This window comes from Apteryx mantelli, unplaced genomic scaffold (assembly GCF_036417845.1).
Source record: "Apteryx mantelli isolate bAptMan1 unplaced genomic scaffold, bAptMan1.hap1 HAP1_SCAFFOLD_20, whole genome shotgun sequence".
Lineage (NCBI taxonomy): Eukaryota > Metazoa > Chordata > Aves > Apterygiformes > Apterygidae > Apteryx > Apteryx mantelli.
This window is the reverse complement of record NW_027118553.1, coordinates 3,781,316-3,806,261: the sequence shown is the minus strand read 5'-3', so window position 1 is coordinate 3,806,261 and position 24,946 is coordinate 3,781,316. Positions and strand designations below refer to the sequence as shown.

At 51.5% G+C, this 24,946-nt stretch overlaps 1 pseudogene; it reads left to right on the top strand.

The window, feature by feature from the left end:
* Window positions 1-7,308: 7,308 nt before the first annotated feature.
* Window positions 7,309-8,104, top strand: LOC136996110 (olfactory receptor 14A16-like; annotated as a pseudogene).
* Window positions 8,105-24,946: the final 16,842 nt, after the last annotated feature.

Sequence of the window (24,946 nt, the reverse complement as noted above, 5' to 3'; positions counted from 1 at the left end):
TGACACAGCCGATTTTTATATTTGTTTGTTTGGTTTTTGGTGGAAAGAAATGTGTTTCCTTTCCTTCATTGTACTTAAGAGGAACTGTTATTGTACACTTGTTGATTCATATAAACATTTCCTTTAGTTGGGTACAGTTACCAAATATAAACAATGCCACAGCCTGCAATGCCCCACTGGAGGCACTAAAAGCATTTCAACACTTCTATTTGTACACCTGTGCCTTTTTCTTAAGAAGAAAGTTATAGCATAAATAGACTTGGTGCTGTTCTGTTCCTTTTTACTTCTGGGCAGGAAATGTATTCTGTCGTTTGGCATCCCTCTATTACAGCATCTGGACCTTTGGGAGAAGCACTTGAGAGCTCTTAAAGTATGGATAGACATGTTACATGGTTGGATGCTCATCTGCCACATAAGACGATTATCTCCCTTTGGGTTATGTGATGGCTGCCTCTGTGGTCATCTACCAGCAATGTCTAGTCAGTGCCCACATCTACTGCTAGCACTTCCTTCCTGGGGACCAGAACTGTCTGAGTGTTGCTCATCTGATCAGACACCCAGTGAAATGTATCCTGGGAAAGGGTGCTTGCTGCTTTGGCCATGGGGTAGAGGCTTGTCTGCTTGTGTGCTCGAGGTACCACCTGCAGGCAATGGCCTTTGATCTTCCTGAGCAAGGAACCTGGTTGGAAGGAGCCTCTGGAAACAAGACAGCAGGCTGTGAGCTGGGAAGCTCTTCAGACAAGTGGAAGGTTGTCACCTCTTACAAAATGAACTTTGAAATTATGATTCATAACCAGGCTGCTTTGACAGTGCCTGCCCTCAGCTTTCCTGCCTGTGTCATGCTGCTTGTGCTCCAGACTGACTTGGACACCAGCATCTGGGAAGCCCAAAGGACAGCACCAACTATCGTTTATATTCCACATGTCCGTGTACAGTGGGAGGCTCTTGGACTCTCATTGAAAGCTACATTTACTACACTGTTACAGAAGGGTCCAGCACAGGCACCAGTTTTGTAGCTTGCAACACCAGCTGGATGCCGTGCAAATGTCCCCAAAGAGCTCTTCCTATCAGTAGCTTTCCTTTTTCGGTTTCCTGTTCAGTTATGTATCCTTGAAGCACCTCAATGCTGTGCTTTCCCAAGCAAATGGATACCGTCATCACGAGGGCACCCTACCTGAATCTTCTAGAATTTGCTGTGGCAGCAAACAGCACTGAAAACATTTGTCCAAAAGTGTTTTCTGAGTCCAGAGATTCACTCAGACCCAGCCTTCCCCCCATTACCCCCCCACAGGCTTCTTAGACAGATGTTTAATTTTGCCTGGGAGAATAATTCTGGTGATTTCAAGATAGTTATTTATATCCTGAATCAAATGTATGCAATGTTTGCACAGTGCAGGCAATCAAGATCTGTTGACCAACAGCATGTCTTCTGACAGTCTGCCATTGCAAAAGATAGGTGTAACAGTGTTCGTAATAGGAATGGCTTTAGCATTTGAATGCCTTAACTACAATATCAGTTCTTTCTTCATAAGGGCCAAATCTTTACAAATTAGGAAGCTAAATTCCATCCAGTGTTTTGGTCACTTTGGGAATACAACTGCACCGATTTCCACCAGCAGACTTCAGTAGGAGTACATCGTCCACTTTCTAGACTTCTGGGAGTTGGCATTAACAGGTTACACTTCTGGTGATGATGTTTTCCTGAACACAGAAACACAAATCTTAACAAGATCTGCTTATCCCGCATCCTTTTCTGCAGAGCTGCTGCCCGTCTGGGCACTGCCCAGCCTGTATCACTGCAGGGTGTTGGTCTGCCCCAGGGGCAGGACCTGGCATTTGATTTTTGAATTTAATAAAGTTCATGGCAACCCATTCCCCCCATCTGCTGAGATACATCTGGATGGCAGCCCTTGAGCTTATGGTAGTTCTCTTGGTGAGGTGCCATCTGCAAATATGATGAGAGTTGTGTTCTCCAGGTCACTGATGAATGTGTTAGACAGGACAAGTCCCAGTATAGACCCCTGCGTACTCCGCCTGTCACTGGCTTCCAGGTAAAGCACCACTCATTCACAAAAGCCCTCTGAGCTCGATCATCCAACCAGCCTTTAACCCATCTGGTTGTCTGCCCAGCCTATCATAATGCCCTATTTGTATACAAGAATATTCTTGGAGACAGCGTCAAACTCCTTGCTAAAATCATCGTAAATGACACCCACTGCTCTCCTCTCCTCACCAAGTACAGATCTTTTACCACAGAAGGCAATCAGGTTGGTCAGGAATCATTTCTCTGCACTAAATCCATGCTGAAGGTTCCCAGGCACCTTCTCCTCCTTCAGGTGTTCAGAAATGTGATGTAAGACGATTCACTCCATGAAACACTCCTCACCAAGAGAGGCTGAACAGCCTGCAGCCCCCTGGGTTGTCCTTGTGGCCTTTTCTGATGATGGGCACAACATGCCCCTTCTTCTGTTCATTGGGGCCTCCCCTGATCTCCACAACCTTTCAAAGAGGATAGACACTAGCCTTATGATAGTAGCCCTCTCAATGTCCTCAGATGCAGCTCATCCAGTGCCATGGACTTGTACGGGTTGAGTTCTGGCAAGTCATCCCTCGCTCAGTCATCACCCAGCATTGGTTGCTTCTTTTTTCCCCCTCTGGACTCCTGACTAGGCACAACAGCCTAGGAGACCTTCTTGGTGAAGACTGAAGCCAAGAAGGCATTTAGCTCCTCACACCTATCTGCATCTGCTGTTAATAGATTCCTTGCCTGATCCTGCAGTGAGCCATCATTTTCCTTTTTACTCTTTTCCTGAAACTGAAGCTGTAGCAGCTCTTCTTCCTGCTCTTGATGTTCCCTGCAATTGTCAATCCTACGGGAGCTTTGGCTTCCCTAACACCATCCCTTCTCACTGGACAATATTTCTAAATACCATCTTGCAGTCTCTCCTTCCTTCTGCTTCCTTATTGCCCTGGAGCTCAGTCCTAAGTTCCCAGTGTAGCCAAGCCGATCTCCCAAGATGTCTACTAGTTCTACTGAGTACCACTATGGACTCTTTTTGTGCTTTCTGGGTGCTGTCCTTAAAGACCTGCTGGCTTTCCTGAGCTGCTGGGCCCTTCAGAACTGCCTCCCATGGGATCCTCCCCCAGCCCACTTAACAGGCCCAAGTCTGCCCCTCTGAAGTCCAGGGTCTGTGCTCCTCTACTATCCTTCCTCACTCCACTCAGGAGCTGGAACTCTACTTTTCCTTCATCACTGGAGGCAAGGCAGACACTGACTGTACCATCCCTGATCAGTTCCTCCCTGTTTGAAAATTTCAAATACAAAGAGGCATCAGAAATCGTGCATTTGTGCTAAGAAGCTGTCCCTGATGCCCTCCAGAAACCTCCTGGCCTGCTTGCACTCTGCTGTTTGGCCTTTCAGTTCATGTCAGGGGGATTAAAGTCCCCCCGATAAGAACCAGGGTCTGTGATCCACAGACTTTCTCACACTGCTTAAAGGAGACTGTGTCCACCTCCTCACTGATTGGGTGGTCTGTAACTCCCATTGCGATGTCACCCTTGTCACCCACAAGCTCGCACCCAAAGCCTTGCCTCTGCCATGGAAGACCTCCACACATCTGAGCTGTCTGTTCACACAAAGGGCATCCCCTTTCCTCATCTTCCCCGTTGGTCTCTCCTGAAGAGTTTGTACCCTACCATCAGGGCTCTCCTATCGTGCAAGTGATGCCACCACATCTCAGTACTCTAGCAATGTTTCAGTCAGATTGGTCATGGTGCAACCTGTTACCAGGAGCCAAGGACACTGTGTGTGCGATGGCCCCACTTCAGAGCAGAGCCATGCTGGCATACAAAGCAGGTGGCAATGTCATGGTGAAAGGAGGTTCCCACTAAGAGAGCAAAGCCTGCAGTGCCCAAGGCCAGGCAGAAACAGAGCTGGGCTGTGCAGGAATGGCAGGAAGGGAGTTTGCTGCCTGAGCTGACTCTGCAGCACCTTGGGGCCTGTGACAGAGCTGAACCAATGTCCAGGCACGATAAGGTGCCAGTGAAGAAGTCCCTGGCCTGGACAGCCTGTGATCCAGTGACCCTGTGGACCTCATTAGCACAGTCCCTGTTTATGTCATCTGGGGGCAAAAAGAGGGTCAGGGAGAAGAGAACTAGAAGGTTTCAAGAGTGCAGGGACATGAGTGGAGACCTTGGTGTGATGTGTCTCCCATCAATGCAGCACGCTTGGATGTGGGCAGTACAGCCTGTGCCTGAAGGCAGAGGTAGGATTCATTTGTTTGGGCACAGGGAGGAAACGCAAGATGCCCTGGGGCACTTGCCCAGCACCACTCCAAAAGGGCATGGCTTTCCTGTAGGGGCCATACTGTATGTGCTAGAAACATGCAGTTGTGCTGGACACCCCAGACATCTGACATGGCCCTGCCAGCCTTTTATTATGTCATTACATGTAGTGTCTGCCCTGGATTACATCAGGATTTTGCACTGTAGGGATCTGCTTGTGTCACAGCTTCCTAGTGAGTGGGGCTCTAGCAGTATTAGGCATCTGGGGTCATTTGAGATGGTCAAGAAAATTCCCCAGCTGGGCCCCACCTCATGCTCCAGAAGGATGTTGGTCTCCCAGTTGCTCCATCAGAGCAAGCAGACACTGGCACATGCCTTGGACCACCTCTGTCTCTTCAACTGTCCCCAGGTGTTTGTGTGTGAGCAGCTGACTCCCACCCTCCTTCTCCGGTGATTATAATGGGAGCTTAGACAAGGATCTCACACGCAGACATCTATTTTGTGTACACTTTGGCTTGGGCAAGGAGAATCCCACCTCCTGCTTTTTTTTTTGATGTTCATGGGAGAGAGCTGAATCCCACTGCATCTCAGGGGCTTCTAAATAGGCATATGATGCCCAGACTGACTCATCTGAATCAAAACCTGAACCATGGGTAAATGACCTCCCTTCTTGTTCTTGAGTAGCTTCCTGCCTAGTTAGGAGTGAGACATTTCCACCTCTTGCAGATAACCATCCTGTGATGAGACAAATTGTATTGCTGGAATCAGTTTCCCTTCAGTGTTGAGAAAGAGACCAATGGTGATGATTTTAGTCTACTTCAGGGAATGTTTCCCAGGAGGAGGGAACACAAGGGACAGAGAAAGTCAGGACTTCAGCTGGGCCCCTGCTCCTGGGCAGCGCCAGGCTCCTGCAATGGAAGGAGCTGATGGCAACCTGGCAGCACTGCTGAGAGACAGCTGTGTCCAGAGGCACCTCCTCTGCAAAGAGCAGCAGGGCTCCAGGCTCTGCCTGCTACTGCTGACATGAGATGAGAGAAGGCAGAGAGAAGGGAAAGGCAGTGTGGAGGGGGAGGAGAGAGGAGAGCTCCTTGTGGGAGGAATCTTCACAGCTCCTGACACAGTAAGTCTCTGGCTGCAGGGCAACGCTACTGAGGTTCCTGGAGGGATCTTCTAAACCCATCCCATCCTATGACTGATAGATTCAGTCATGAATTCAGTGACTTCTGCTCTGTGAGAAACTTCAGGAAACCCCTTCAACCCCACTTCAGCCTACAAACAGCACTGGCAGCACCTTGACTGCTTTGTAAGAGTTTTTCTGACCTGCTACTTAGGACCTGTGAGAACAGAGATACCTGTGCCCAGTGTCCTGTCCTGGGCAGTTTCTGTAGGGCAGAATGGAGCCCACAGAGGGTGGGATGGGGTCTCTGAGCAGCGGCAAGGAAAAGATGTTGGGACAGAGTAAGAGCTGGCAGCAAGGACAACTCCAGGCAGCAGAGATGGGCAGGGAATGAGAGGGAACTGCAAACAGAATTGTCATGGGAGAATGGATTTGAGGAAGTCTTTCTCAGTCCCTCCAATGCAGACAGCTTCTTCCGAACAAGCCCCCCATGTCTCTTCTCTGACCTAGCAGAGCCTCTGCCCTGACAGCCATGGAGTCCAGGGTCTGAGAGCGACTGCCCTGAGTTTTCACCATCTGTGAGGCAGCATGCCCAGCTGGGTAAGGTGAGGGCTTTCCTGAGTGCCCATCTGCTCCTCTCTCCTTGCCTCCCTTGGCAGCAGGATCATGGGGTTGCTCCTTGTTTCCCCTCCTCTCCATGATGCTCCCATTCCTCTCTCAGGCCATCTGGGGTTGGGGGATTTCAGCTGTAGTTCAGACACCTGCGCTGCGAGTTGTGCAAGAGAGGGGTCTGCTTGGGAGTGAGGTGTCTGCAGTCCCTCTCTAACCTGTGTGGCTGCAGGAAATGCAGTCCGTGGGGTTGGGAATTGAGCTGACTCTCCCTTAAGGAGGGCCCATCGTCAGTCTTTAACGTCCTTTGACCATTTCCCTGTCACGTCCTGCCAGACTTTGAGCTGCCCTCCAAAAGGGCAGTACTGCCTCATAGCATCTCTGATGTCCAGGAGACCTTGTGAGGAATCTGCAGAGATGCTGAGAGTATGGAAGTGGTGTTGGGAAACTGTATATGGGCATCTGAAAAGAGCCCTGTGTGTCCTTGTCTAGAAGGGGAGTGTGGAGACCTCCCTCAGGTGCCCTGAGAAAGGGAGAGACGTTTGGAGAGCTGCGGTTTTGAAACTGGACTCGTCTGCTCTCAGCAGGGGCTGGTTTCTTTCTAAGGCAACATATGAGTGTGATCGTCCTCCAGCTCAAAGAGTTGCAAGCACAGGACAGCTGGGAACAAGACTAATAGACAAAGTAGCTGTCCTCACTCTGCAGCAAGGGACAGGGAATCCATTTTTCCTGCCAAGGATTTCTGCCTTCTAGGAATACTCCTCAGGGGTGACAAGGACATCTAAAGAAAATAAACAATATTAAAAAATCCCTAAAACTCTGTTTCTCAACCCTCATTCTTTACAGTTCAGAGTGAAGATGCTGAAAAGCCTTTCTACATGATGAGTGGATTTCACCTGACAGAAATTGTGAATGTCAGAGCTAGTCACCCCTTTTGCCCCATTCCCACTACTGTGCAGCAGAACAGGCTCCTCTGGAGCCCATGGGCAGAGCTCCCTGACCCTCAGCACACTTAGTGAGCACAAAGTGGAGCTCAAGCAAGGGAGCTGCACAAAGATCCTCTCCGTAAAGAGAGATGCAAAGTGGGGGGTTGTATGAGAATTGCAATGTTACAGGAGGTTTTTTTTGCCTGAAAAGTCTCTGCTAACTTCTCAATGTCTTTTCTTCTTCGGCAGTCCCCCACGCCTGGAGATAGCAAAATGTCCAACGGCAGCTCCCTCAACAAGTTCCTCCTCCTGGCATTTGCAGACACACGGGAGCTGCAGCTCTTGCACTTCTCGCTCTTCCTGGGCATCTACCTGGCTGCCCTCCTGGGCAACGGCCTCATCATCACAGCTGTAACCTGCGACCACCGCCTCCACACCCCCATGTACTTCTTCCTCCTCAACGTCTCCCTCCTCGACCTTGGCACCATCTCCACCACTGTCCCCAAATCCATGGCCAATTCTCTGTGGAACACCAGGGCCATTTCCTACTTGGGATGTGCTGCCCAGGTCTTCCTGGCTTTCTTCTTGTTTGGAGGAGAGTATTATCTTCTCACTGTTATGGCGTATGACCGCTACAATGCCATCTGCAGACCCCTGCACTATGGGACCATCATGGGCACCAGAGCTTGTGCCAAAATGGCAGCAGCTGCCTGGGCCACTGGTTTTCTCACTGCTGTGCTGCACACTGCTAACACATTTTCAATGCCACTCTGCCAAGGCAATGTTGTGGAGCAGTTCTTCTGTGAAGTTCCACAGATCCTCAAGCTCTCCTGCTCAGACTCCTACCTCAGGGAAGTTGGGCTTCTTGTGGTTAGTGCGAGTTTAATGTTTGGGTGTTTCGTTTTCATTGTGCTGTCCTACGTGCAGATCTTCTCTGCTGTGCTGAGGATCCCCTCTGAGCAGGGACGACACAAAGCCTTTTCCATGTGCCTGCCTCACCTGGCTGTGGTCTCCCTGTGTGTCAGCACTGTCGTCTTTGCCTACCTGAAGCCCCCCCTCCCTCTCCTCACCAGCTATGGATCTGCTAGTGGCTGTTCTGTACTCGGTGGTGCCTCCAGCAGTGAACCCCCTCATCTACAGCATGAGGAACAAGGAGCTCAAAGACGCCCTGAGGAAAGTGATTTCATGGACATTTTTCAGCAGTGGTAACATTGCCTTTGCTCTCCACAATTGAATTCCAGTGTATCCCAACCAACTGACCTTTGTTTGTTCACTTTATTATTATTATTATTATTATTACAATTATTAAGATTATTATTATTATTATTTGTTATCATGTTGCTACACAAATGCTTGGATTCATTGCACTTTTCCTGAGACTGCTCTGTCTCACCTGGTACCCACATAAAATTGTGTCTAAAGCTGCATCAGAACTGACTCCAGCACAGTATCTCTGTAATAAAGTAGCTTCTACCCAGTGCAGTGCCTGAAGGCTGGGCTTCTCTTCCCAAGCTGGTGTCAGGAATAGGCCTCAGGAACTGCATGTCAAAAGGGCCTGCTGGGCAGAGCTGTCCATGGGTTTAGAAGCAAAAAGCTCATAATCATGTAATGATCTCTTAGAGACCAAGGGCTGGATTTAGGACTTGCCCATCACTGTCCAGTAGCAGTGGAGATAATGAATTGTGAATGATGATGTGCACACCCAGGGCCGTTCCACATGATAAAGCACAGTATCAGATGCCTGTCCTGCTGGAGGGGAATCTGGAGGTGCCAGGAGAGCTCTGGGAATCTCCTGGAACAGTGTGTGCCTGGGGTGGGCAGTGAGTAGAGCCTCGCAAAGGGAGAGGTCCTCCAAGGTGGAGTCACCTAAAGGTAAAGTGCTAAACCCAGGTATCCATGGGCAAAGGAGGACTCTGCAATCCTAGCAGAGGCAGTGGGGACCCATCTGTCATGGGGAAGGGAGACTGGAGAGCGATTCATGTTGTCAATGTGATACCAGGGGCAAGATGTAGAGGAGCACCTGGACTCAACTAGCACCCTTGCAAATGCTCCATAGTCCCTCCAAGCACCTGCCACATCCACAGTCCCTGGAGGGATTAGAGGCCGTGATCCCCATTTGGTTGGGTCTGCTTCCCACCCTGACCAGCATGGCCAGTGCAGAGTGACCCCGTGGCCCTGTGGCCCCACAGCCCGCTCACTCTGCAGAGCAGCACCATCAGCTCAGGGCCCTGCGGCAGAAGAGGGGAGGGGGTGTGGGAATGGCCAATGAGATCAGAGGAGGGATTGGGAGAGATGAGAAGGAAGTGGAACTGGGCTTGAAATTGCCGACCTTTAATGCAAGACAATGTTCCGAGTGTGGGCACACTGAAGTGAGCTCGCGGTGCAGAGCCAGAAGTCCTTGCTCTGCTGGCCTTCCACATGGCCTGGGAAGTACCTGAAGAAGGATTAATGCTCCCCACCCTCCCAGCTCCTTGTGCCATCGTCCCTCCTGATGGGTGGCACCAAAAAGAAATCTGGGAGCCCTTGTGGGGGCTTGTGTTGAAGGAAGCAGCACCCAGGAGCCATAATAGTTTGCTGCTGTCCCTCAGGCCCTGTCCCCAGCAGATCTCCTTCAGACAATCTGTGTGTCTTCAGACACCCTGTGTGCTGGTCCTTACCCCAAATGTCACCCCCAGACAAGGCTCCATGCCCGGTTGGAGGACTGTGCATCCAGCTGTGAGCCGTGGAGGATGAGCCCTCTGCTGGGTGCTCTGCAGGGCTGGCAGCAAGCATGCAGAGGAGGTTCTGGGGCCATCTACTGGGCCTGTGGACCATCCTCCTCCCATGGGGAGGCCTCATACAGGGTCTGTCAGAACAAAGATGCAGCCCAGCTTGTTGTTGCATGAACAGAGAGGAGAAACTGTCCCAGGAAACTCCTCCCAGACCCAGCCCCTCATGCCAGCCATTTCCAGCACTGGCCATTGCCCATGGTGCTGGTGAGGGGTGATCTTGGAATGTGACCAGCTCCATCTGCCTGCTGGGCTCAGCACCTGTGTAGGGGGGATGGCCATCCTGCCTGGACTCTCTGCTGGCTCAGTGCTCAGCAGACCCCAGCACATGGCCTTCTGCTAACCCTGGTGGGGGACAGGATGAGGGCTGGGCAGGGCTGGGGACTGGTGGGAGGCTGCCGGGCAGGAGGGCTTTGGGGGATGGGGCACTGAGGATTGTCATGGGGATCATGCTAGGGGAGTGTTTCCCCACCCCTGAAAATACCCTCTCCTGTGTGGTGCCTGCACAGTGGGGCTGTGGGGCACATGCAGGGCAGCAGGGCTGGGTCAGCACAGAGATGGGGCGCAGATGGGAGACACAACACTCTAGAAGCTCCCGACGGTCATGCAGGGGACTCACTACTGCTAGACGGGTCGGGGGTCTCTCGGGGGATGCAGCCAGCAGCACTGCCTGCCAGGACCCCAGATCCAGGATGGATGGTCGGTGTCAAGCACTGCAGCTCACACTGCGCCCCCGTCCTGTGTCATCGTCCTCTCTTAGGAACACTGCCGAGTGTGTCACTCCCTGCCCAGGTGTGGAGAGAAGCTGCTGGAGGTCTTCTCTTCCTATGGCTCCTGATCCCGGCTCTGCCCTGGTGTTGGCCCACAGGCTCTGCCCTGGGTCATGCTATGTCTCCATACGTTCTCCTCTGAGACCACATAGGGACCTTGAGCACATAGCTCTCCTTAGAGCTGGCCACCATGGCCCACCTGAATGGTCCCAGGAGATCCCAGCAAGGCTGTGCTTGGCGGTGAGGCTGTGATTGTCCTCGGTCAACATAGATGGGAGAGTCTGGCTGGGGGCCAAGGGGAGGAAAGCGCAAGAGACAACAAGGAGAAGATGAAGCAAAGTAAATTTCTAGTGAGTTTAAGGAAAAAACAAAGAAATGACCACGATAGCTGAGCAGCACTGGGGCAGGGGCCAGGAGATTTTTAAAATCTCTCCTGGAGAAAGCACTTACCAACCTGATCTAACTATAAACTCAGCCCAGCTCAGAGCAGATTGTGGTCCTGGAGATCTCCCAACCCAAATCCTCTAGGAGGAAGGGGCTGGAAAGTGGAGTCCTGGGCAGGGGACACTGCTGCGGGGTTGAGGTCTTGCTGCCATTTGTACTGCCTGGTCAAGCCTGAGCTCAGAGTCACACAGTGAGAGAGTTCATCCTCCAAAGGAGTCTCTGCTCCATGGGCAACAGGAGTCAAAGCAGTGCTGGGAGACTGCAGAAAAGTTCTCAGGAACATGCCAGGCATTCAGCCCCTTTGACTGCTGACGTGTCCCCAGGCCGGTGCTTTGCATCCTGGGTCTGAAGGGCTGAGAAATCGTTAGAGCCAGAGCAGATCGGAGTCCCACCTCCTGGGCTCATGGGTTACAGGGCATCAGCAGGGCTGTACTGGCTGCAGGGAGGGAATCACTGGCCAGGGCATGAGCAGATCCCCCTCTGCCCTCTCCTCTCTCTTCACTGCCCGGAACAGAGATCATGTTTCCCGTGTTGGCCCTTCCTGCCGGGCTGTATTCCCAGCCAGAGGGGATGCAGGCTTCACCCTGGGGAAATGCAGGAGAGCCCAGTCTCATCTAGAGGAGCAGGGTCCCACCACACCTGCTGGGTGGCCGGGGCTGCAGGCTGCACACCCCACTGTGCTCCCCGCACACCTCCTGCGTGGGGCTGGAGGGTACCCAGCAAGAAGGCAGGCATGCCTGGGGGTCTGGTGCCATTGGGGTGGTGGCCTTTGCACCAGCCTCTGTCTGTAAGGGACATGGAGCTTCTCCACCTCCATGTTAGTGGCAAAGTTCGTGTCCCAGCTTATTCTCTCTGGGGAGCTGAGGATTTAATTCTCTGGGGAAGGGGAAAAACAAAGCCTTTTTTCTGTGGGACTTATACCACCCTGTCAGCTCTCTACTGTCTTCTCCTGCTATATCACCCCAGAAGTCCTTTGGCAGGGGCATTTTTTGGTTTCTGACCCTCCATCTGACCCTGCTGTGAGCAGCAGGTTGCATACAGGCCTCCTGTGGTCCCTTCAAGCTGAATTCTCCTAAAAGCCTATGACCTCAATCCCAATTTCGAGCACAGAGCAAATGTTCCTGGGACAGGAGTCACCTGTGCTTTCTGGACCATTTAAAAGAAGGTGGTGAACACCTCCTCCTTCTTCCTCGTTGACTGTAAGAGCAGCCTGGGAGGCACTGCCTCAAACATATCTGCATTACCCCGAACTTCTTTGCATCCACCTTTAACCACAGAGAAGTCCACTGCCTGGATCCCCTCAATGGTGAGGGGAGAAATGCAGGCTTTTCTGCAGGGTGAGTTCTCTACCTCTGTAGTTGCACCTCTAGGTGGATGGTGCCATGCTGCCCTTTCTTTCTTGCCTGAAGCTCAGTCTGGATGGGGATGTGAATGTGGAGGTTGTCTGTCACTGCAGTGACCATGAGATGGTGGAGAGGTAGGAGGAACAACAGAATCACCACCCTGGACTGCAGCAGAGAGGATTTAATCTTGTTCAGGATCTGCTTGTCAGGACCCCACAGGTGACTGCCCTGGAGGGCAGAGGAGCCATGCAGCCCTCTTGGATCTCGGGGACAATGTCATCAAAGCACAGGAACACTCTAGTCTGCCGGAAAGTCCATCAGGGCCTGGCCTGGGGCTGACACGGATGAGCAGGGACTTTGTGATTTAGGACTTGAAAAGGCAGAAGGAAGTGCACAGAGGGCTGGAAGGGCAATGGGCTACCCAGGAAGAAGACACAGCCATTGCCTGTGGTGGAAGGGATGGAGTTAGGTAAGCCAAAGCTCAGCTGGAGCTGGAGCTGGAGGTGGAACTAGGAAGGGATGGGGAGGGCAACCAGAAGGGCTTCTGTAAGTACATGAAAAACACAAGGCAGGCAGCCAAGGAAAATATGGTCTCCCTGCTCAGTGGGGCAGGGGACGTAGTGACAAAGAGAGGGGAAAGGCTGAGGAGTTCATTGCCTCTTTTGCCTTGTCTTTTCCTGGTATTCTATACTGCCAGGCCTCCCTGGCCCACAAGTCTATTGGCAGTATCTGTGTTAGCAAAGCCTCACCCATGGCAGAGGAAGATACTGCTGGGGAGGACTTTTGCCCAGTGGGCACACACAAGCCCATGGTAACGGATAGGAAGCACCCCAGGGTGCAGGGAGAGGTGTCTGCAGCCAGTGCAAAGCTGCTGTTGATTGTCAGGGTAATCAGGGAGGTTCCTGATGACTGGGAAAAGGCAGACATTGCACCCATTTTCCAGAAGGGCAAGAGGGAGCATCTGGGCAACGACAGGCTGGTCCTCTTCATCTCATTCCCTGGGAAGGGGATGGAGCAAATCCTCCTGGAAACCATCTCCAAGCCTATGAAGGACAAGGCCTGGAAGAGGCAGCATGCGTTGACCAAGGGGAAATGGAAACCATGCCTGACCAACCCGATTGCCTTCTGCCATCAGATGAATGGCTTTGTGCACAAGGGGAAAGCAGGGGATTTTGTGAGCCTTCCCTTTAGCAAGGCCTTTCACACAGTCCCCCAGAGTCTCCTTAGAGGCAAATTGTTGAGACCTGCCCGGGATCAATGGACCATAGGGAAGATTGAAGATTGGCTGGACCATCAGGCTGAAACGCTGTGATCAGTGGTACAAGTTCCAAGTGGCAGCCGGCTACTAGCAGCATCCCTCAGTGATCACCATGTGGGGCAGGACTGTTTAACATCTTGATGAATGGCCTGCACAGTGGATGGAGCGCACTCTCAGCACCTTTGTGGACAAGGCATAAGTGGGGGGAGCCCCTGGGCAACCTCATCTAGTTCCCTCTGCATTGACCAGGGAGGCTGGGACTAGATGATGTCCAGAGGTCTCCCGCACCCTAAGTGCTGTGATTCAGTGAACCATTCCCTGGAGAGCTCTGTAAAGAGAGAAGAGGCCGAGGAAGAAGAAAGGAGAGAGAGGCAGAAGAAGAGATCTGAAACATGTCCATTTAAAAGAAGTAGTTCCTCAGAACAAAGTTTCTCCATGCAGAGGATTGCCAGCAAATATATTTTGATGAGTAATGTATCTCTCTCTATGTATGTTTATGCTCGCCTAGACAGATGAATTCCTGTAGTGCATGAACATGGTGCTGCCAATTAAGAAGAACAAAAAAGATGTTTGGCAATGGTAAAAACTGTGTGAAGTTTTGGAAATGAGGATTTTTTTTTTGTCACTTATTGCACTGAAGATGTTTTAGAGACTCCTTTAAAACATTGCTTTAACACAGATATGTTGAGATTTGTGCAAATTAGGCCATCCAAAAATAGAGCATTTCCTTGAAGCTGGTCACCCTGCTTTCCTCACCAGTTGAGAGAGCCCGACACCTCAGAGTGCGACGTGCTCTGTGCAAAGAGTGAGGGATGGAACGGACAGCCGTGAGCAGGGGGTGATTTTCTGAGCACCGGGCTCTGTGTGAGACACAACAATATCCTGTTTAGTGGTGTAGGCCTGATTATAACAGAAAAGTTTAGAAAAGGACATTAAAAATGAAACAAGAAAAAAATTAAGACAAAGATTGAAAGCAAAGAAATGCTTTCTTATACTTTCCTTTTTTTTTTTCTTTTCTCATTGTCTTTCTTGATTTTTTCTGTTTTAGTATACTAATGTTCTGAGGAGTTCATGCATCCCCTATGAAAAGGAAAGAGATTTTCAGAACTGGGGTGGGATGCAGTCACAGGGTCATGGGTGGCTGGTGCCATTGCAAGTGCCCTGGTCCCCTCTGCCCAGCCTCCCTCTGCAGCTCCAAGGGGCTCTGGTCTTCCACAGGTCCCCTGGGAGAGCTGCCAGGCCCAGGCAAATGCCTCAGAGACACTGGGGCCTCTCCAAGTGCCACTGGATGTTTATGCTTAGTCATCTGAGCTCTGCATGGAAAGGTGAAGAACTGTTTTCAACATTAAAAAATATATATATATGAGAACATTGTCATTAGCTCAAAGGACTGAATAATAAAATTTCAGTGTTTTCCTATGATGATGTAATGGAAATTTTGAGGAAAGCTATGGATCTCAGGAGAAGAAATGTTGATCTGCCCCTTAACTTGTGTTACCACTGCTCTGTCTGTTATGCTGTAATTTTATCCTCACTAATCATTCACCTATTTCCACGTTTCTGGATTACACTCATCAGTTTGACAGTCAACTTTGCATCAGACAGTCTGGACATATGCACTTTCCATAGTTTCCCAGTCTTCCTCCTCCCCTTGCTCTTTATCACTCAGATATTTCTCAGCACTCCAGCTCCTGCTTTGAGCTCGAGGGAGTCTGAAGCTTGTCTTGTCTTTCAGCAGTCTAACTGTCTGTTCAACCAACTCCTTCACTGTGTGTTTATCCAGCCTTTCTTATCTATTTGTGAAGAAGCTTTCAAGGAAGGCTATTCCTTGTAGACCGTGGACCTCACTGGAGGCAACTTGGACTTGACATACAGTTGAGGAGTGTATTTTACTTCTTATGACACTGGATCATGTTTATTTTGGTTTGATCACAACTAAGGCAAATTTCTTCTGTGCCTGTTTGCAGCTAGTTGTCTAAGGAAAGCAGGTGGGAATTGGTGCACATGAGCTGTAACATTCAGGTGCAGCCTTGAGTGGCAAAAGGTTCGATTTGAACAAGAGGGATCTAAGTCCCCAGTGGCTGATGAGAGAAGTGGCAGGGCTGGGGAGGTGGGGAGGAATAATTTGCATGGATGTCTGACCTCCAGGATGCTGCTTTTCCTACATGTCCAGACTTCATTAGGAGACACTCTGGATCAGTATCAGTTGGAGAAGGTGGATATTATGCTAGGTTGTAAGCTGAAAAATAAAGAAAACTTTGAAAGCAGAAGTCCTTTTTTTTTTTTTTTTTGATGCTCATTGAAATCTTCCTCTTGTAAATAGACTGCTGAAACCTCTCCAATTAGCCACAGCACAAGAATTGAAGAGCTGAAGAAAATTATGGGGAGAGGCATGGCTCCTTTAGGGGTTTTTGCATCTTAATGACCCCTTGGGTGTCTTTGGTGCTGAGCACATGAACCTCAGATGTGAGAGGAGACTGAAGCAACCTCTCAAGAAGTTTACGTCAGAAGCAAATCCCCAAGTTTCTTGGAGCGTTAATAGGTCCCACTGAGGGCCATTATGAACAAAAGGTCCCTGGTGGCTGATTAGAGCAGAAAGTTGGAGGCCCTGATTGCAGGTAGGCAAAGGCAATGTGCAGGTGGCTGTGATGCCAAGTCAACCTTGCTGTGTGTTATCAAGCAGAATGGCCAAGACCCACAGCCAGCCTCTGCGTGGGGAGATCCTCTCCTCACACTTTACTCTGGACTCTTCCTGGGGGCAGTGACAGGGTGGGGGGTGCGCAATGCCTAGTGCAGGACAACAATATGGCACCTCCTGGGCTCCATGGAGGTGGGGAGGCAGCAAGGCCCCAGTGCTGTAAGGAAATGTCATCTTCTCATAGGCCTTGGTGGCAGAGACACTAGCCATAGCAAACGGGACAAAGACCTCAGTTCTTTTGGAGGCTTTCAGCCTTGGCATTGCCCTCAGTCATCTCCACCACAGGCTGTCCTGTGCTGTCCCAAAGTTGCACCTGTTTCCCTGCAGCGTGTAGACCCCCAACCTGCTTCCCCACCTTGTTCTCACTGCAGGATTTCCCCATCTTTATTGATGTCTCTGTCCTTGCTGGCTGCTCCTTGAAACAAAAGGCAAGGGGCTGATCACAGAGCCCCTCTGGGTGTCCTCTTGCACCACAGCACTACCCTACGAGTGACATTCTTGTTACCTGAAGTGCAGTCTGAACCTCTCAAGATGCACTTTGTGGTTGTTTCCCCTTCTCATGCTGCTTTCCACTACCAAGAAAAGCTCCATCATCTCTGAAACCACCCTGTCACAGGCAGTCACAGGTGACTATTGTATTGGCCTTAGCCTCCACTTCAGCAGGCTAATGAAGCCCAGGTCCCTCAGCCTCTCCATACAGGCCATGTGCTTCAGGCCCGCAGCCCCATCTTGGCAGACCTCCTCTGGACCCTCTCCAGTTGCTCCCCATTCCTCCAGCTCTGGACAGGCCACAGTGGGACACACTGTTGCAGACACGTGGCCACATCAGTGCTGAGTGGAAGGGCCTTCTCCTTGGGGTCACTCCTCTGCCAGTCAGGTCTCTGCCTGTCCTGATGCATGTGTTGTTCTGCCCTGCTGAAGAGCTTTTCAAAGAGGACAGGATGTGGGGTAGACCCCTGCATACCCCACCTTTCCCTGGCTTCCTGGTCAAACATGACCCATTCATGAAAACCTTCTCAGCTCGATCATCCAACCAGCTTTCTGCCCATCTGGATGTCTACTGGACATCCACTACTCTCCTCTCCTCCACAAGTGCAGGTCTTTTATCACAGAAGGCAATCAGGTGGGTCAGGAATGATTTACCTTGGGTAAATCCATGCTGACTGTTCCCAGGCACCTTCTTCATGTGCCCAGAAAGGTGATCTGAGAGGACTGGCTCCATGACACTCTCCTCACCAAAGTGAGGCTGAATGGCCTGCAGCTCCCTGGTTTGTCCTTGTGGCCTTTTTGGAAGATGGGCACAACATATTACTTCTTCTGCTCATTGGGACCTCCCCTGATCTCCACAACCTTTCAAAGATGACAGAGAGCAGTCTTGCTGTCACAGCAGGCAGCTCTCTTCATGTCCATGGATGCCAGTCATCCAATCCCATAGACTTGTATGGGTTGAGTTCTAGAGACTTAGGTACTGCAGGTTGGTTTTGTCCTCAGGAGTCCTGACTCTAGGCACAACAGCTGAGGAGACCTTGTGGGTGAAGACTGAAGCCAGGAAGGACTTGACTTCCCCAGACTTAGCTACATCCGCTTTTGCTAGAATCCCTGCCCCATTCAGCAGTGAGCCCACATTTCCTTCTTTATTCTTTTACTGTCACTGAGGCAGTAGCAGCTCTTCTTCCTGTCCTTCACATTCCCTGCAATTGTCTCTGTCCCAGGGGACCTTTGGCTTCCTTAACACCATTCCGACTTTGCTGGACAATATTTCTAAATTCCTCTTTTGCAGCCTCACCCTTCTTCCCCTTTCCAGGTGCTGCCTGATTCCCCTGGAGCTCACATGGGAGTTCCCTGTTTAGCCAAGCTGGTGTCCAGAGATGTCTACTAATTTTACAAACTGTTCATTATGGAGCATTCTTGTGCTTGACGGGTGCTGTCCTTAAAGGCCTGCGGGCTTTCCTGAGCTCCTCTGCCCTTCAGAGCTGCCTCCCTTGGTCCATGCCATGGAAGAGCTGCATACATGCAAGCTACCCTTTCACACATAGGGCATGCCCCTCCTCATCTTCCCTGGTGGTCTCTCCTGAAGAACTTGCACCCTGCCATTGAAGGACCCCAGTCATGCGAGTGATCCCACCACACCTCAGTTATTCCAACCATGTGGCACTCCTGTGACAGCTTGTGCATCTCCATTTGCTCCTGCCTGCATCCCAGGCTGCATATGTTTGCATATATTTTGGCTTCAGCACCTCAACTGTGGCATCAACCGAAGATTTGTCACAGGGAAACGTGTTACCAAGGACCCAACGTATGCAAAGTCTTGGATTGCAAGTGGTGACATACTGGCATGGATAGCAGGTGACAATGTAATGGTGAAAGGAGGTTGCCGCTAAGAGAGCAAACCTTGCAGTGCCCAAGGCCAGGGAGAAAGAGAGCTGGGCCATGTAGGAATGGCAGGAGAGGTGTTGGCGGCCCGAGCTGACTCTGCAGCACTGTTGGGCCTGTGATAGACTTCTTGAACCAATCTCCAGGAAGAACAAGGTGCCAGTGAAGAAGTCTCTGGGCCTGCGCAGCCTGTGATCCAGCCACCCTGAGGTTCGCGTTAGCCTAGTCCCTGCTCATATCAACTGGCAGGATGAGAAGAGGTTCAGGAGGAGGAGAGCGAGAAGGGTTTGACAGCACAGAGACTAGAGCAGAGCCGTTGCTGTGATGTGCCTCCCATTTATGCAGCACACATGGATGTAGATGGGATGGACTTTCCCTAAAGGAAGTGGTTGGATTCATTTTTTTGGGCACAGGTAGGAAACCCAAGATGCCCTGCAGCACTTGTGCAGTGCCACTGCAAAGGGTGATTGTTTTCCTGTAGGTTCCATGCTTTATCTGCTAGACACATGTGGTTTTGCTGGACACCCCAGGCATCTGACATGGCCCTGCCAGCCTATTTCCACGTCATTAAATCAAGTGTCTGCACTGAATTACTATAGCTCTTCGTAACATTGGGATCTTCATATGTCTCAGCTTCCTAGTGAGTGGGGCTCTAGTTGTAGTAGGCATCTAGTGTCATTTGAGATGACCAAAAGAATTCCCCACCTGGCCCCCACCTGATGCTCCAGATGATGTGAGTCTCATAGTTGCTCCATCAGAGCAAGCAGACACTGGCACATGCCTTGGACCACCTCTGTCTCTTCAACTGTCCCCAGGTGTTTTTGTGTGAGCAACTGACTCCCACCCTCCATCTCCAGTGATTATAATTGGAGCTTAGACAAGGAGCTCCCACGCAGACACCTCTGTTGTGCTCACTTTGGCTTGGTAAGGAGAATCCCACCTCCTGTGTGTTTGTGGGGTACACAGGAGGGATCTGAATCCCACTCCAGTCCAGGGGCTTCTAAACTGGCATGAATGCCTAAATTGACCCATCTGAATCAACACCTAAACCATGTGTCAATGAGCTCCCTTCTTGTCCCCGTCCAGGTGTCCTGCCTAGTTTGGAGATGCGAATTGGGGCTTCCAAAATGGGACATTTCCATCTTTCATAGATAGCCATCCTCTGATGAAATAAACTGCAATGTTGGAATCAGTTTCTCTGCACTCTTTAGAAAAGGACAATAGGTGATTATTTTAGTCTACTTCAGTGAACATTTCCCAGGAGGAGGGAGCACAAGGGACAGAGAAATTCAAGCCTTCAGCTGGGCCTCTGTTCCTGAGCGGGATCAGGCTCCTGGGATGGAGGGATGCTCATGGCAACCTGGCAGCACTGCCCAGAGGCAGCTGTGTGCAGGAGCAGCTCCTCTGCCAAGAGCAGCAGGGCTCTGGGCCCTGCCTGCTCTTGCTGACAAGAGATGAGAGAAGACAGTGAGAAATAAAAGGCAGTGTGGAGTGGGTGGCCAGAGGAGAGCTCACTGTGGGAGGAATCTTCACAGATCTTTGTACAGTAAGTCTCTGGCTGTAGAGCAAGGCTACTGAGCTTCCTGGAAGGGTCTTCTGAACCCCGTCTATCCCATGACTGATAGGGTTTAAAGGATCACTCTGCTGGCTTCTCCTTTGCAGAGGAGGAGGAGATGCTTCAGAGCAGGGATTTCCTGCCACACCATCACAGGGACAAGGGATCTTGCTCCCTTCTCTCAGAGATGGCTGCAGGGATGTGAAGCCAGGGAGTGCATCCAGGTCCGTGTAGTGCTGTGATTCAGAGCAGTGTCCCTGTGCCCCTGGGTGCTGTGTGCCTGGAACAGTGACTCTGCTGCCTGCGAGGGTCAGCACTCAGCCTGCCTGGGGAGCTCCCTATGGCCTGCAGGGAGAAGTTCTGGGTAAGAGGGGGTGACCCTCGGCAGGGCAAGTTCATTCTCCTGCTGAGAGGGTGCTGTGTGGGTCAGGGCTGCTCACAGCTCCAGCTCACCAGAAGGACATTTTGAAAGTGGAGTTTTTAAGAGGACTTGTCTCTGCCTGGTGGGAATGGAAATGCAGCAGTCAGGTTTAAACAAGGGGCTAAGATCTTCACCATCACACTGAAGGATGAGTAGGTTTGCAAGTGCCTTCACCACTCCTCAGCCTACAGACAGCACCAACATCACCTTGCCAGTCTCATTGGAGATTTTCTGGTCTGCTCTTTAACACCTGCAAACAGAGAGATGCCGCTGGGCAGTTTCCTGCTGCTTGGAGGGTTCTGTAGGGCAGAGCTGAGATGACAGTGGGTGGGATGGGACCTGTGTGGGGACAAAGGAAGATCTCCCAGCAAGGACATCTCCAAGCAGCAGAGAGATGGTCAGAGAGTGAGAGGAAAGTGCTACCAGACACCTCATGTGAGGTTGGGGTGCAGGCAGTTCTCTGCCAGCTCCTGCAGTACAGATGCTTTCCCCTGAGGAAGCCCCCGTCATCCTTCCTCTGTCACTCAGCAGAGGCATGGGGAATGAGCTGACTGTCCTTCAGGAGACTCCACCTTTAAGACACTTGATGCTCCATGGGGTGTGCTGCCAGGCTTTGCTCTGCCCTCTAGAAGGGCACAGCTCTTCTGTAGGACATGTGTGATAGCTGAATGTGCCATGCAGAAGCCACAGAGGTGCTAAGGAAGTGGAAGTGCTGCTGTGGGTGGCTGTATGTGGGCAGCTGAAATAAGCACTGTGTGTTTTTGGCTACAAAATGAGTGTTGAGAGCTGCCTCAGTGTCAGAGCCACATCAGCGTCCTTATTCTGATCATCGGAGCCATGTGCTATGTGCCACCCTCTCCATCACTCTTGGGACATCTGAACTGAGCAACTGGTGAGTTTGGAGATCTGTGCTTTGCAAGTGGACACAACTGTCAGCAGAGGCCAGTTTCCTTTAAAGGTAACTTGCGGTTGAGATTGTCCTCTGAGATAGGTGCGTGCCCAAGGCAGCTGGGAATGGGACTGATGTGCAGACCAGTGTGCCGGTTCTGTCCTAGGGCACAGGGAGAGCTTTTGCCTCTCAGGACTCACTAGTCTTCGCACGGAGAGCAGTGGAAAGGTTGCATATTCCTACCCTGCAGAGCAGACAATCAAACAAGGCCCCCAAAAGTGAAGCTGTTGCTTTTGTGGTCAAAATGCCTCAGAACTGGGGGTGAAGATGTTAAACCACCCTTCTGCACTATAGCAGGGCTGACCCCTCTGGAGTCTGTGGGCAGAGGTCCATGCTCCTCATGGCACACTCAGCCAGCACAAATTGGAACTCCAGACATGAGTGAAGCAGTATGTGTGTTGTGGGGCAGGGAGAACTTTGAACAGAGAATTGCCTGCTGACTTGTCACTGTCTTTTCCTCCTTGGACAGTCCCCCATATCCAGAGAGAGCAAAATGTCCAACAGCAGCTCCCTCAACGAGTTCCTTCTCCTGGCATTTGCAGACATGCGGGAGCTGCAGCTCTTGCACTTCTCGCTCTTCCTGGGCATCTACCTGGCTGCCCTCCTGGGCAACGGCCTCATCATCACAGCTGTAACCTGCGACCACCGCCTCCACACCCCCATGTACTTCTTCCTCCTCAACCTCTCCCTCCTTGACTTTGGCTTCATCTCCTCCACTGTCCCCAAATCCATGGTCAATTCTCTGTGGGACACCAGGGCCATTTCCTACTCAGGATGTGCTGCCCAGGTCTTCCTGGTTGTCTTCTTGTTTGGAGGAGAGTTTTCTCTTCTCACAGTTATGGCTTATGACCGCTTTGTTGCCATCTGCAAGCCCCTGCACTACGGGACCATCATGGGCAGCAGAGCTTGTGTCAAAATGGCAGCAGCTGCCTGGGCCAGCGGTTTTCTCAATGCTCTCCTGCACACTGCTAACACATTTTCAGTGCCACTCTGCCAAGGCAATGTTGTGGACCAGTTCTTCTGTGAAATTCCCCAGATCCTCAAGCTCTCCTGCTAAGACTCCTACCTCAGGGAAGCTGGGATTACTGTGATTAGTGGATGTTTAGGCTTTGGGTGTTTCATTTTCATTGTGCTGTCCTATGTGCAGATCTTCACTGCTGTGCTGAGGATCCCCTCTGAGCAGGGCCGGCACAAAGCCTTTTCCATGTGCCTGCCTCACCTGGCCGTGGTCTCCCTGTTTGTCAGCACCTCATTTTTTGCCTACCTGAAGCCCCCCTCCCTCTCCTCCCCAGCTCTGGATCTGGTGGTGTCTGTTCTGCACTCAGTGGTGCCTCCAACAGTGAACCCCCTCATCTACAGCATGAGGAACAAGGAGCTCAAAGATGCACTGAGGAAAGTGATTTCATGGACGTTTTTCAGCAGTGGTAACATTGCCTTTGCTCTTCATATATGACTCCCCCTGCGTCCCGTACCAGCACTGAGCTTTGTTTGTTCACTTTATTTTTATTATGGCTATTATTACTATTAGTAGTAGTATTTGTTATCATGTTGCTGCACAAATGCTTGGATTCATTCCGCATTTACTGGGGCTGCTCTGTCCTACCTGGTGCCCATATAAAATTGTGTCTAACACTGGGTCAGAGCTGCCTCCCTCACAGAATTCCTGTAATAAAGTCGGTTCTTCCTTGTGCTCTGCCTGAAGGCTGGGCTTTTCTTCCAAAGCTGGTGTCAAGAGTAGCCCCAAGGAATTGCACCCCAGAAGGGCCTCTTGCACAGGGTTGTCCATGGATTTGGGAGCAAAAAGCTCATAACCATGTTATGATCCTTTAGAGACCAAGGGCTGGATTTAGGACTCACCCGCCAGTCTCCAGTGACAGTGGAGGGGATGAATGGTCGCGGATTTACATACCCACAGCTGTCCAACATGTTAAGGCGCAGTGTCAGATGTCCATCCTTCTGGAGGGGAATCTGGAGGTACCAGGAGAGCACAGGGCATCTCCTGGGGCAGTGTGTGCCTAGAGTGGGCAGTGAGTGGAACCTCACAAAGTGAGAAATCCTCCAAGGTGGAGGCATTTAAAGTTAAAGAACTAAACCCAGGGATCTGTAGGCAAAAGAGGGCTCTGCAATCGCAGGAGAGGCAGTGGGGACCCATCTGGCATGGGGAAGGGAGACTGGAGAGTGATTTGTGTCATCGTCAATAAAATACCATGTGCTGGATCTGGAGATGCCCCTGGACACAACTAGTACCCTTGAAAATTCTCCCTAGTCCCTCCAAGCACCTGCCACATCTGCAGTCCCCTGGAGGGATTAGAGGCCGTGAACCTCATCTGGTTGGATCTGCCTCCCACCCTGACCAGCATGGCCAGTGCAGAGTCACCCTGTAACCCTGTGGCCCCACAGCCTGTTCGCTCTGCAGAGCAGCACCGTTAGCTCAGGACGCCACGGGAGAACAGGGGAGGGGGTGTGGGAATGGCCAGTGAGATCAGAGGAGGGATTGGGAGAGATGAGAAGGAAGTGGAACTGGGCTTGAAATTGCCGACCTTTAATCCAAGACGATGTTCAGAGTGTGGGCACACTGAAGTGAGCTCCCAGTGTAGAGCCAGAGGTCCTTGCTGTCCTAGCTCTCCTCATGGCCTGGGAAGTGCCTGAAGAAGGATTAATGCTCCCCACCCTCCCAGCTCCTTGTGCCATCATCCCTCCAGATGGGTGGCACCAAAAAGAAGGCTGGGAGCCCTTGTGGGAGCTTGTGTTGAAGGAAGCAGCACCCAGGAGCCATATCAGTTTGCTGCTGTCCCTCAGGCCCTGTCCCCTGCACATCTTCAGATAACCTCCCCCAACCTGCATGCTGGCCATTACCCCAAAAGTCACACCCAGACAAGGCTCCATGCCCCTCTAGAACACTGGGCGTCCAGCTGTGAGCCCTGGGAGGATGAGCGCTCTCCTGGGTCCTCTGCAGGGCTGGCAGGGAGCATGCAGAGGAGGTCCTGGGGTCATCTACTGGGCCTGTGGACCATCCTCCTCCCATGGGGGCCCTCATATAGGGTCTGTCAGAACACAGATCCAGCCCAACTTGTTGTTGCATGAACAGAGAGGAGAAGCTGTCCCAGGAAACTCCTCCCAGACCCAGCCCCTCATACCAGCCATTTCCAGCACTGGCCATTCCCCATGGTGCTGGTGAGGGGTGCTCTTGGAATGTGACCGGCTCCGTCTGCCTGCTGGGCTCAGGACTTCTGTGGGGGAAGGGAATGGCCATCCTGCCTGGCCTCTCTCCCTGGGTCCAGACCCCAGCAGACACATGGCTTTCTGCTAAGCCCAAAGGGACAGGGCTGGGCCTGGGCAGGGGCAGGGGCTGTGGACTGGTGGGAAGCTGCCAGGCAGGAGGGCCATGGGGGACGGGGCACTGAGGACTGTCATGGTGACCATGCTGACCA